This window comes from Coregonus lavaretus (genome assembly GCF_964263955.1).
Source record: "Coregonus lavaretus genome assembly, chromosome: 32".
NCBI classification, from domain to species: domain Eukaryota; kingdom Metazoa; phylum Chordata; class Actinopteri; order Salmoniformes; family Salmonidae; genus Coregonus; species Coregonus lavaretus.
The window spans coordinates 24,535,487-24,548,632 of NC_140019.1; positions in this window are offsets into that span (position 1 = coordinate 24,535,487).

Here is a 13,146-nt window from a genome sequence, read left to right on the forward strand (position 1 = left end):
CTTTAATCCAGATAATCAAAGACACATTGGTTTTGTCTGCACGGTTTGCGTATTTTCGGCTTAGATGTTTTACGTCAGGTAACTGGCAGTTCCATTTGGGACTAGATGGGCACCAACATGTATAATGTGATCGCAAAGCTACATGGGATTCAAGTCAAAACACATGGGAAATACAAGTTACCTGCTTGTTCTGTCAATGCTGAAAGGAACCAGACCTAGGTGTCTGGGACAAGATGAATGACTGGCGCTCCAAGAAAATGATTTCGTAGTTTGTTCCAAATACTAACAACCAGCCATACCTCCAGGCTATGGCTACCTAGTTACATAAACTATGACATGTGTTATTTTTTGTGTTCAAGCCTAAATGATGATAGTCTGGACTTCTGGTGTTCTGGCTCCATGTCTTATGAGGCGGATGAAGAGAAATTGACAATGAACTGAAATAAATGTCAATGAGTGTAAATCAGAAAGATATGTTGAAACGCATTCTTTAAAACAATGAACCTCCTTCATTCCATCGGCAATACAGGCAAACCACAGCATCCTAGCCTAAGCTTGGATATCCACTGCAAGGGCATGGTACAAGGACATTTAGAACGAAGGTAAGGTTTAACATGGGGTACTCAATGTTCAACTCCAGGGAAGCCATGATTAGAGCTGGGCGATATAAACTAAAATCCATATCGCGATTAATTGCCTGAATTGATGCGATAACGATAAATAGAATGATAAGTTTATAACAATGTGCACCGACGTTCTTTTTAATTATCTTTTAAACTAATAATACTAGTTTGGCGGTGGTAGCCATCAATTGTCCCATTGACAATCACCCATATTAGCAATCTTATTTCATTTCAAACTTCACATTTCTCTAATATAGGCTACTTATCGTTATGAACGATATCCGCAAAATGCCTGCGATATGTGATCAGTATGGTCGGTGTCAATCATTTTCTTTTTGGTTTATCATCCCAGCTCTAGCCATTATCCTTTCAGGCCATCTGCCAAGAGTCCAATAAGGATAATGGATGGATCTGTGTAAGCCCTGGACTGACAATAATGTCACTATGCTGAAAACGATGCAAACACGCTGTAATGCAAATGAAAGCCACAGCTAAAGCGCAGTACAAATCCTGCCCGTTTACAAGTCTTCCCCGTAGTCAAGACTGTTATCCGCCTCCATCCATTAAGCCCTTCTGAAGTTGATTAATTGAACACTTGAGAAAAAAAGGGCAACCTTTTACCAGCTTTGATCGAGAGACTCTCTTTGTAGAGGTGTTGGAAAATCAAGCGAAAAATTTACAGAAATGACACTTTTTATCAATAGGTCAGAGGCAACATTATCATCACTAGGATCATATCCATAGAAAATAAACGACGTGATCTATAAAAGGACCTACTATTAATGGGAAAGTAACCAGGGTCTCAAAACAGCAAAATACATGAGATTCAAACACAGAACACTGATGAGTGGTAGTGTACTGTAAATGAGGGGCCATGGCTGTCAACATTCTCAGTTATACACACCAAATGGGGACTGAAGATACGAGGGGCCAAAAAACACATAGACGACAGGATGGTGACCCCTAGGTCACATGAATACACCACTGCCATCACAATGTGGTCAGGGCAAAGGGGTGTGAAAGAGTTTGGGGAAGGGGGGCATGGGGGCACATTCCCTTATAGAGACATTGCTGGAGTTATGGTATTTTCTTAGGGACTCTGGGACTATGTGCTGTTAAGATGACCCCTATAAAGAGAGAGGGATGCCCACATCGTTCTCCCCTGGGGCCTGCCAGTCGTGCCCCCCAGCGGAAAGAGGCCCCATCATTTATTATTGGTTCCCCTCTTGTTAAGGAAATACTTTCTCAATAGCCCTCTGGGCTTTCTATATTTGTACAGTCTTTATTTTCTTCCTTGATTTAACCAACCTTTTCCTCTATGTATTTGCTGTATAAACACCAGCTCTGTCCCCAGCTTCCACCCAGGGTTGAAGAACATTTTAAAAATGACTTTTCTTCCCATTGAAGACAGTGTTTATTTGCCCTGGTGATCTGGTTGGGATAAGGTTATTTTGGGGCTACCTATGAGTAGGCGAGAGTTGAATTGAAGCATACAAGCTGACCTGGTTACCATTACCTCAGGTTCTAATCAAATTCCTCAGCTGCATGTAGGAGAGATATGTTGACTGATCCAGCTCATCCTGTTGGTCTCAAATGTCATAATTCATAGGCAAAGGATCCGTCAATCTCCATGGTCAGGCATTCCTTCACCATGTGAAGTTAATGCCATGTTATGGGCACAATATGTACTGTGAAAAATGGCTAAACAGTTTGTCAGCATGACTAAGTCATTTGGTCATATTAACATTCAATATTGAATTTCTATATCTCACGCACTTTCAATAACCCACCCTGTCCTTTGGGTAAAAGAGCCAAAGTACAGGGTGGTTTGTTGATGTAGTTGTGGTCTTTTTCTCACATCCCCCTCCTTGAAACTCAAAGGCAACAGGATTAAAAGACAAAGGCCAACTAAATCACTGACCACTGACCCGTGACACAGCTTTAATGAGTGCCCCCCACCCCTACACCACACCACCCTCCCTTATAGTCAAATTGTCCAGCTATCAAGGACTTCCCTAGCTACCTTAAGCCCCTTCAATGTCACAGACAAACATTTTGGGGTTAACAGCAGCCATTGATCTTAGCTGTCAAGGCCCTATGGTAAGGCACAAAGGAAAACTGGGGGGGGGGGGGTGCTCATTCAGCATAGTCACTATTATATAACTGACTCACCATGCAGTTGTAACAGGTTTCTCTCAGCGTTGTGTAGCATTAACACCACACCTCTGCCTGGATGGATCTGAGTTGCCTGCCTGCATAGAGTTATAGAAAAAGAAATCATCACTCAGTTCAATGTCTTAACTGAATCTGTGCCTATTAGCGCATGTGAAACAACATAAAAGGCAGTACAACATAACACAATAGGCAATACAACACAACAAGCAATACAACAGAACAGGCAGTACAACATAACATAACAGGCAGTACAACATAACATAGAAGGTAGTGCAACATAACAGGCAGTACAACATGATAGGCAGTAAAACATAACAGGCAGTACAACATAACATGGCAGGCAGTACAACGTAACAGGCAGTACAACATAACAGACAGTACAACATAAAAGGCAGTACAACATTACAGGCAGTACAAAATAACATAACAGAAAGTACAAATAACAGGCAGTACAACAGAACAGGCAGTACAACATAACATAACAGGCAGTACAACATAACATAGAAGGCAGTGCAACATAACAGGCAGTACAACATGATAGGCAGTACAACATAACAGGCAGTACAACATAACATGGCAGGCAGTACAACATAACAGGCAGTACAACATAACAGACAGTACAACATAAAAGGCAGTACAACATCACAGGCAGTACAAAATAACATAACAGGCAGTACAACATAACAGGCAGTACAACAGAACAGGCAGTACAACATAACATAACAGGCAGTACAATGTAACAAGCAGTACAACATAACAGGCAATACAACATAACAGGCAGTACAACATAACAGGCAGTACAATATAACATAACAGGCAGTACAACATACCAGGCAGTACAACATAACAGGCAGTACAATATAACATAACAGGCAGTACAACATAACAGGCAGTACAACTTAACAAGCAGTACAACATAACAGTCAGTACAACATAACATAACAGGCAATACAACATAACAGACAGTACAACCTAACATAATAGGCAGTACAACATAACAGGCAGTACAATATAACATAACAGGCAGTACAAAATGACATAACCGGTAGTACAACATAACAGGCAGTACAACCTAACATAACAGGCAGTACAACATAAAAGGCAGCACAACATAACATAACAGACAGTACAACAGAACAGACAGTACAACAGAACATAACAGGCAGTACAACATAACAGGCAGTTCAATATAACATAACAAAACAGGCAGTACAACATAACATAACAAGCAGTACAACGTAACAGGCAGTACAACGTAACAGGCAGTACAACATAACATGATGGGCAGTTCAACGTAACAGGGAGTATGACATAACATAACATAACAGGCAGTACAACATAACATAACAGGAAGTGCAACATAACCGGCAGTGCATCATAGCATAACAGGCAGTACAACATAACATAACAAGCAGTACAACATAACAGGCAGTACAACATAACACAACAGACAGTACAAGATAAAAGATAGTACGACAAAACATAACAGGCAGTACAATGTAACAGGCAGTACAACATAACATAACAGGCAGTAAAACATAACAGGCAGTACATCATAGCATAACAGGCAGTACAACATAGCATAACAGGTAGTACAACATAACAGGCAGTACAACATAACAGGCAGTACAAAATAACATAACAAGCAGTACAACATAACATAACAGACAGTACAAGATAACAGACAGTACAACATAACATAACAGGCAGTACAACATAACAGGCAGTACAACGTAACAGGCAGTACAATATAACATAACAGGAAGTACAACATAACAGGCAGTACATCATAACACAACAGGCAGTACAACCTAGCATAACAGGCAGTACAACGTAACATAACAGGCAGTACAACATAACAAAACAAGCAGTACAACATAAAAGGCAGTACAACATAACATAACAGACAGTACAAGATAACAGGCAATACAACAGAACAGGCAGTACAGCATAATATAACACGCAGTACAACATAACGTAACATGCGGTACAATAAAACAGGCGGTACAACATAACAGGCAGTACAAAATAACATAACAGGTAGAATAACATAACAGGCAGTACAACATAACATAACAAGCAGTACAACATAACAGGCAGTACAACATAACATAACAGACAGTAAAAGATAACAGACAGTACAACATAACATAACAGGCAGTACAACATAACAGGCAGTACAACGTAACAGGCAGTACAATATAACATAACAGGAAGTACAACATAACAGGCAGTACATCATAACACAACAGGCAGTACATCATAACACAACAGGCAGTACAACCTAGCAGAACAGGCAGTACAACGTAACATAACAGGCAGTACAACATAACATAACAGGCAGTACAACATAACAAAACAAGCAATACAACATAAAAGGCAGTACAACATAACATAACAGACAGTGCAAGATAACAGGCAATACAACAGAACAGGCAGTACAGCATAATATAACAGGCAGTACAACATAACGTAACAGGCGGTACAATAGAACAGGTGGTACAACATAACATGCAGTACAACATAGCATGCAGTACAACATAACAGGTAGAATAACATAACAGGCAGTACAACAGAACAGGCAGTACAACATAACATGCAGTACAACATAACAGGTAGTACAACATAACAGACAGTACAAGATAACAGGTAGTAGAACATAACAGGCAGTACAACATGGTAGGCAGTACAACATAACAGGCAGTACAACATAACATGGCAGGCAGTACAACGTAACAGGCAGTACAACATAACATAACAGGCAGTACAACACAATAAAACAAGCAGTACAACATAAAAGGCAGTACAACATAACATAACAGACAGTACAACATAACAAGCAGTACAACATGGTAGGCAGTACAACGTAACAGTTAGTACAACATAACATAACAGGCAGTACAACATAATAAAACAAGCAGTACAACATAAAAGGCAGTACAACATAACATAACAGACAGTACAAGATAACAGGCAATACAACAGAACAGGCAGTACAGCATAATATAACACGCAGTACAACATAACGTTACAGGCGGTACAATAGAACAGGCGGTACAACATAACAGGCAGTACAAAATAACATAACAGGTAGAATAACATAACAGGCAGTACAACAAAACATAACAAGCAGTACAACATAACAAGCAGTACAACATAACAGGCAGTACAACATAACATAACAGACAGTACAAGATAACAGACAGTACAACATAACATAACAGGCAGTATAACATAACAGGCAGTACAACATAATAAAACAAGCAGTACAACATAAAAGGCAGTACAACATAACATAACAGACAGTACAAGATAACAGGCAATACAACAGAACAGGCAGTACAGCATAATATAACACGCAGTACAACATAACGTAACAGGCGTCCTCTGTAGCTCAGCTGGTAGAGTACGGCGCTTGGAACGCCAAGGTAGTGGGTTCGATCCCCGGGACCACCCATACACAAAAAAAATAATAATAATGTATGCACGCATGACTATAAGTCGCTTTGGATAAAAGCGTCTGCTAAATGGCATATTATATTATTATATTATTATAACAGGCAGTACAAAATAACATAACAGATAGAATAACATAACAGGCAGTACAACATAACATAACAAGCAGTACAACATAACAAGCAGTACAACATAACAGGCAGTACAACATAACATAACAGACAGTACAAGATAACAGACAGTACAACATAACATAACAGGCAGTACAACATAACAGGCAGTACAACGTAACAGGCAGTACAATATAACATAACAGGAAGTACAAAATAACAGGCAGTACATCATAACACAACAGGCAGTACATCATAACACAACAGGCAGTACAACCTAGCAGAACAGGCAGTACAACATAACATAACAGGCAGTACAACATAACAAAACAAGCAGTACAACATAACATAACAGACAGTGCAAGATAACAGGCAATACAACAGAACAGGCAGTACAGCATAATATAACAGGCAGTACAACATAACGTAACAGGCGGTACAATAGAACAGGCGGTACAACATAACAGGTAGAATAACATAACAGGCAGTACAACATAACAGACAGTACAACATAACAGGTAGTAGAATATAACAGGCAGTACAACATGGTAGGCAGTACAACATAACAGGCAGTACAACATAACATGGCAGGCAGTTCAACGTAACAGGCAGTACAACATAACAGGCAGTACAACATAAAAGGCAGTACAACTTAACATTGAAGGCAGTGCAACATAACAGGCAGTACAACATGATAGGCAGTACAACATAACAGGCAGTACAACATAACATGGCAGGCAGTACAACGTAACAGGCAGTACATCATAACATAACAGGCAGTACAACATAACAGGCAGCACAATATAACATAACAGGCAGTACAATATAACATAACAGACAGTACAATATAACATAACAGGCAGTACAATATAACATAACAGACAGTACAACAGAACAGACAGTACAACAGAACATAATAGGCAGTACAACATAACATAACAGGCAGTACAACATAACAGGTAGTTCAATATAACATAACAAAACAGGCAGTACAACATAACATAACAGACAGTACAAGATAAAAGATAGTACGACAAAACATAACAGGCAGTACAACATAACAAGCAGTACAACATAACAGGCAGTACAACATAACAGACAGTACAACATAACATAACAGACAGTACACGATAACAGACAGTACAACATAACAGGCAGTACAATATAACATAACAGGCAGTACAACATAACAGGCAGTACGACTTAACATAACAGGCAGTACAACATACCAGGCAGTACAACATAACATAACAGGAAGTACAAAATAACAGGCAGTACATCATAGCATAACAGGCAGTACAACATAGCATAACAGGCAGTACAACATAACATAACAGGCAGTACAACATAACATAACAAGTAGTACAACGTAACAGACAGTATAACATAACAGGTATAATAGTACAGCATAACAGGTAGTAAAACATAACAAAACAGGTAGTACAACATAACAGGCAGTACAACATAATGTAACAGACAGTACAACATCACAGACAGTACAACATAACATAACAGGCAGTACAACATAACAGGCAGTACAACATAATGTAACAGACAGTACAACATCACAGACAGTACAACATAACATAACAGGCAGTACAACATAACAGGCAGTATAACATAACAGGCAGTACAACATAACAGGTAGTACAGCTGGTAGAGCACGGCGCTTGTAACGCCAAGGTAGTGGGTTCGATCCCCGGGACCACCAATACACAAAAATGTATGCACGCATGACTGTAAGTCGCTTTGGATAAAAGCGTCTGCTAAATGGCATATTATATTATTATTATTATTACAACATAACATAACATAACAGGTAGTATAATATAACAGGTAGTACAACAGAACAGGCAGTATAACATAACAGGCAGTACAACGTAACAGGCAGTAGAACATAACAGTGTTGTAGTACTCGAGACCGGTCTTGGTCTCGCGTCCGGTCTTGAGACCACATATTGAGTGTCTAGGTATGTCTTGGTGTCGGATACATTTGTATTCGGCCTTGACTCGGTGAGGACTCATAATTTATTCCTGAGACCAGCCAAGACTGAGTAGAAAACTCATAATTATCAGCTTCCACTCAGTCAGTGCATAAAAAAGCTTAGCCAGGCCAAATATATACACTCCTTTCTTGAAACATGAACATCTTAACAGTATTTATAGACATGTTTGTGCAGTGGCGAACCTATAGGCCTTCATTGTGACAGGTTCGTGATTCTGAAAGGACAGCAACCGTAATACCAGCGCACTCATGTACGAGAGTGCACTTTTTGTAAAACACAAAAGGGCCAGTGGTGTAGTGGAGGGTATAGGCAGGTACAGGCCGTACACCCACTTTTTTACAGTAGGCGTTGTGTATACTTACTTCTTAATCACCACTGATGCGTATCAAAGTAGTGTAGTGGAGGTACACGACTTATCAATTATGTAGTACAATAGAGAAATCATTCACAAAGTAGCCTACAGAATCGCAAATCCCGTGAAATACAGTACCAGTCAAAAGTTTTAGAACACCTACTCTTTCTTTATTTTTACTATTTTCTACATTGTAGAATAGTGAAGACATTAAAACTATGAAATAACACATATGGAATCATGTAGTAACCAAAAAAAGTGTAAACAAATCTAAATTTATTTTAGATTTTAGATTCTTCAAAGTAGCCACCCTTTGCCTTGATGACAGCTTTGCACACTCTTGGCCTTCTCTCAACCAGCTTCATGAAGAATGCTTTTCCAACAGTCTTGAAGGAGTTCCCACATTTGCTGAGCACTTGTTGGCTGCTTTTCCTTCACTCTGTGGTCCAACTCATCCCAAACCATCTCAATTGGGTTGAGGTCGGGTGATTGTGGAGGCCAGGTCATCTGATGCAGTACTCCATCACTCTCCTTGGTCAAATAGCCCTTACACAGCCTGGAGGTGTGTTTTAGGTCATTGTCCTGTTGAAAAACAAATGATAGTCCCACTAAGTGCAAACCAGATGGGATGGCATATCACTGCAGAATGCTGGTTTAGTGTGCCTTGAATTCTAAATAAATCACCAACAGTGTCACCAGCAAAGCTCCCCCACACCATCACACCTCCACGCTTCACGGTGGGAACCACACATGCGGAGATCATCCATTCACCTACTCTGTGTCTCACAAAGACATGGCGGTTGGAACCAAAAATCTCAATTTTGGACTCATCAGACCAAAGGACAGATTTCCACCAGTCTAATGTCCATTGCTCGTGTTTCTTGGCCCAAGCAAGTGTCTTCTTCTTATTGGTGTCCTTTAGTAGTGGTTTCTTTGCAGCAATTGAACCATGAAGGCCTAATTCACGCAGTCTCCTCTGAACAGTTGATGTTGAGATGTGTCTCTTACTTGAACTCTGTGAAGCATTTATTTGGGCTGCAATCTGAGGTGCAGTTAACTCTAATGAACCTATCCTCTGCAGCAGAGGTAACTCTGGGTATTCCTTTCCTGTGGCGGTCCTCATGAGAGCCATTTTCATCATAGCGCTTGATGGTTTCTGTGACTGCACTTGAAGAAACATTCAAAGTTCTTGAAATTTTCCGAATTGTCTTAAAGTAATGATGGACTGTCATTTCTCTTTGTTTATTTGAGCTGTTCTTGCCATAATATGGACTTGGTCTATCACCAAATAGGGCTATCTTCTGTATACCACCCCTACCTTGTCACAAAACAACTGATTGGCTCAAACACATTAAGAAGGAAAGAAATTCCACAAATTAACTTTTAACAAGGCACACCTGTTAATTGAAATGCATTCCAGGTGACTACTTCATGAAGCTGGTTGAGAAAATGCCAAGAGTGTGCAAAGCTGTCATCAAGGCAAAGGGTGGCTACTTTGAAGAATCTCAAATATAAAGTATATTTTGATTTGTTTAACACTTTTTTGGTTACTACATGATTCCATATGTGTTATTTCATAGTTATGATGTCTTCACTATTATTCTACAATGTAGAAAATATAAAAAATAAAGAAAAGCCCTGGAATGAGTAGGTGTGTCCAAACTTTTGACTGGTACTGTATAGTCACATGTGCCTAGTTTCAGCGGAATATCATATGCAGGCAGCAAGAGTGACATGACTTGCCCTCATGGGCTGAGGATCAAAGATGCCGGCTAGGCAAAGGTTTGAACACCCCCTTTCCTGGGGGTCAGATATGACCGGTCTTAAATTCCTTGCAGAAACTTTATTTTCCGTGCCATGCAGTATTGGGAGAGGGAATTTCCCTGTGAGACAAAGGAACTTTTCCCGCCAAGACTCCAACATCCAAAAGTGGATAATGAAACAATATTCCTACTTAAAATGTGGGAAATGGTTGGTGGAGACTTAAAGAACAATCATGTCAAATTCGTTACTATGTTGAGATGTCATTAAAGACGGTGGAACAACATAACTGTATCTCTGGGGGTGTACACTTCCCAGTTATGAGGTTTGCATCTAATTGTTGTATAAAATGAATGATTAAGTATAATAATACTTTTGTGAAGATAACAATGTGATTTTAGATTATTGTTTTCCATATTGATTTGTTCTCAGTCAGTGAGCACAAACATGATGGAACGCCCCTTTTACCCCGAGTGCATAAAAAGCCTTGTGACGAAATTCACCTTAGACCGGGAAGCCCACGGCTTAAAATGGTTGACACGCTACAAGACCAGCAGACGTGAAGAGTGAGCTAAACGTTACAAAATGGTTTAAAACTACAACTCCTTTACCAAAGGAAGACCAAGCAAACTACGGTATAAGCCGGATGTTGCAAATGGTTGAATTTCTACAAGACCAAGAAGCGTGAAACTGAAGCTACACGTTACAAAATGGTTAGACCAGAAAAACCAGAAAACGTGAGATGTTAGTCCACACGTTTGAAATGGAGAAACTCTGAAACTCTCAACCTCTACACGAGGTGAAGAAGAAGACAATGCACTAGGCCTTATCATTTCAGTCTGCAGCTGGCATGTATAGTCATCTAGAGAACTTTCACTAAAGACATGTTGGAAAGGACAATCCCTCTCAGACAACCGCTGGTACATCTGAAGTATCCAGAATTAACTACCACTATGACCAGAAACTCAACCAAGGACATTGGGATCTCTGGTGGGCAAACCAGAGTCCTAGATCATCAACTCAAGTATCGAGGACAGCTACACCTAAATACATGTTGTATTTCCTGTGTAGCTCAGTTGGTAGAGCATGGCGTTTGCAACGCCAGGGTTGTGGGTTCGATTCCCACGGGGGGCCAGTATAAAAAATAAATTACAAAAAAAAAAAAAAGGTATGCACTAACTGTAAGTCTCTCTGGATAAGAGCGTCTGCTAAATGACTAAAATGTAAATTTCTAATCCGATTATTAGCGATTATTAGGGTGCATAAGTATTATGATTACCGTGAGCGTAGTTTCCAAATAACTATGATAGTTTGAATCTCTGTCTCTGCCTTCCACTCTGACCCTCCTTCTACCCAAGCATTCAGGCTATTGTTAGTCCAGTCCACTAGGGACCTGTTTTCATTGTATTACGTTAGTAATCAATAACCTATATGTGTGTGTGTGTGTTTGTATTGTGTTATTATTTAGTTAGTTAGTTAGTAAATAAATAATTAAGACAATTTGTGTATTTCTGATTCATCAATAAGGTTAGGGTTATTGCAGGTTCAAGGATTATGCGACGTTCAGAATGAGACTGATAAGATGTAATTATTTGATAAGTGACTGTTATCGATATATAACATATCTTCTAAGAGTTTAATTCGGGAGATGGTAACTTGTTAAACAACTTCTTCCGTGGTGCCCCAAATTCCTAATGAGTTAATTGTTACACGATTAATTTAATCAAGTGACAATTAAACATAGTTAGGTGATTCGATAAATAACAGTCACACATTAAAGTAAGTCACGTCACAACAAGAGTATGAAGCTCTCAACTGGTTTTGGCATGGAGCAGCTTACAGAAGAATGCCATCAGTAGCCGGTAGGGTAGTAAAGACATTTCAATGTATGATATCTACCAGTAAATGCTAACTAAGGCAACAATGAGTATGCAAACCAGGTATTGAAAAAGTTTAGTCCGAAGTGTTGGTTAGTAGGCTATTTGTGATGCGCAATTGTCATCATGAGTTGTTTGCATCAGAGGCATATACATGGATGGCCCTACGTGGACACAGGCCCCCCACTGGGGAGCCAGGCCCTGACAGGCCCACCCAATCAGATTGATGTGGTTTAAGCATTTTTGTGGACTTAGACCATCAAATGTTAGCCTTTTTTCTATTTAAAAAAAGTGTGATTTTGAGAGTGGAAATCTGAAAAATCTCTAGGAAAACATAGGATTTTTCACTAAGTGACATTCCTTTGCTGGCCGGGCCGTTTGGGAACTAGACTTCACCACTGCATAGGACCGATGGAAAGACAGCAGTCACACACAGCATGATGTTAAAGGATAAGCAGTCCATAAACTCTGACATAATAAGCCAGTAGGTCCCAATCATAAGAACACAGAAACACAACCATTAAGCATTTCCCAATCGAAATGTACAACTAAACATTTCATGTTTAGCTCACAAAGTAACCAGTGACCTAAAGTTTAAAGTGGAACTGACAGCATTTTAACTACTTTGTAGATAGGAAACAGACAATCATAATATCAGTAAAAAATATAAAATTCCTTTATAAAAGGTTTTAAAAATAGGTTATATTTGACTCAATGTTCCATGACATACATTAAGGCATTGTTGGCGGAATAGATGGATGCAGTTCAATACATGATTAATATAAT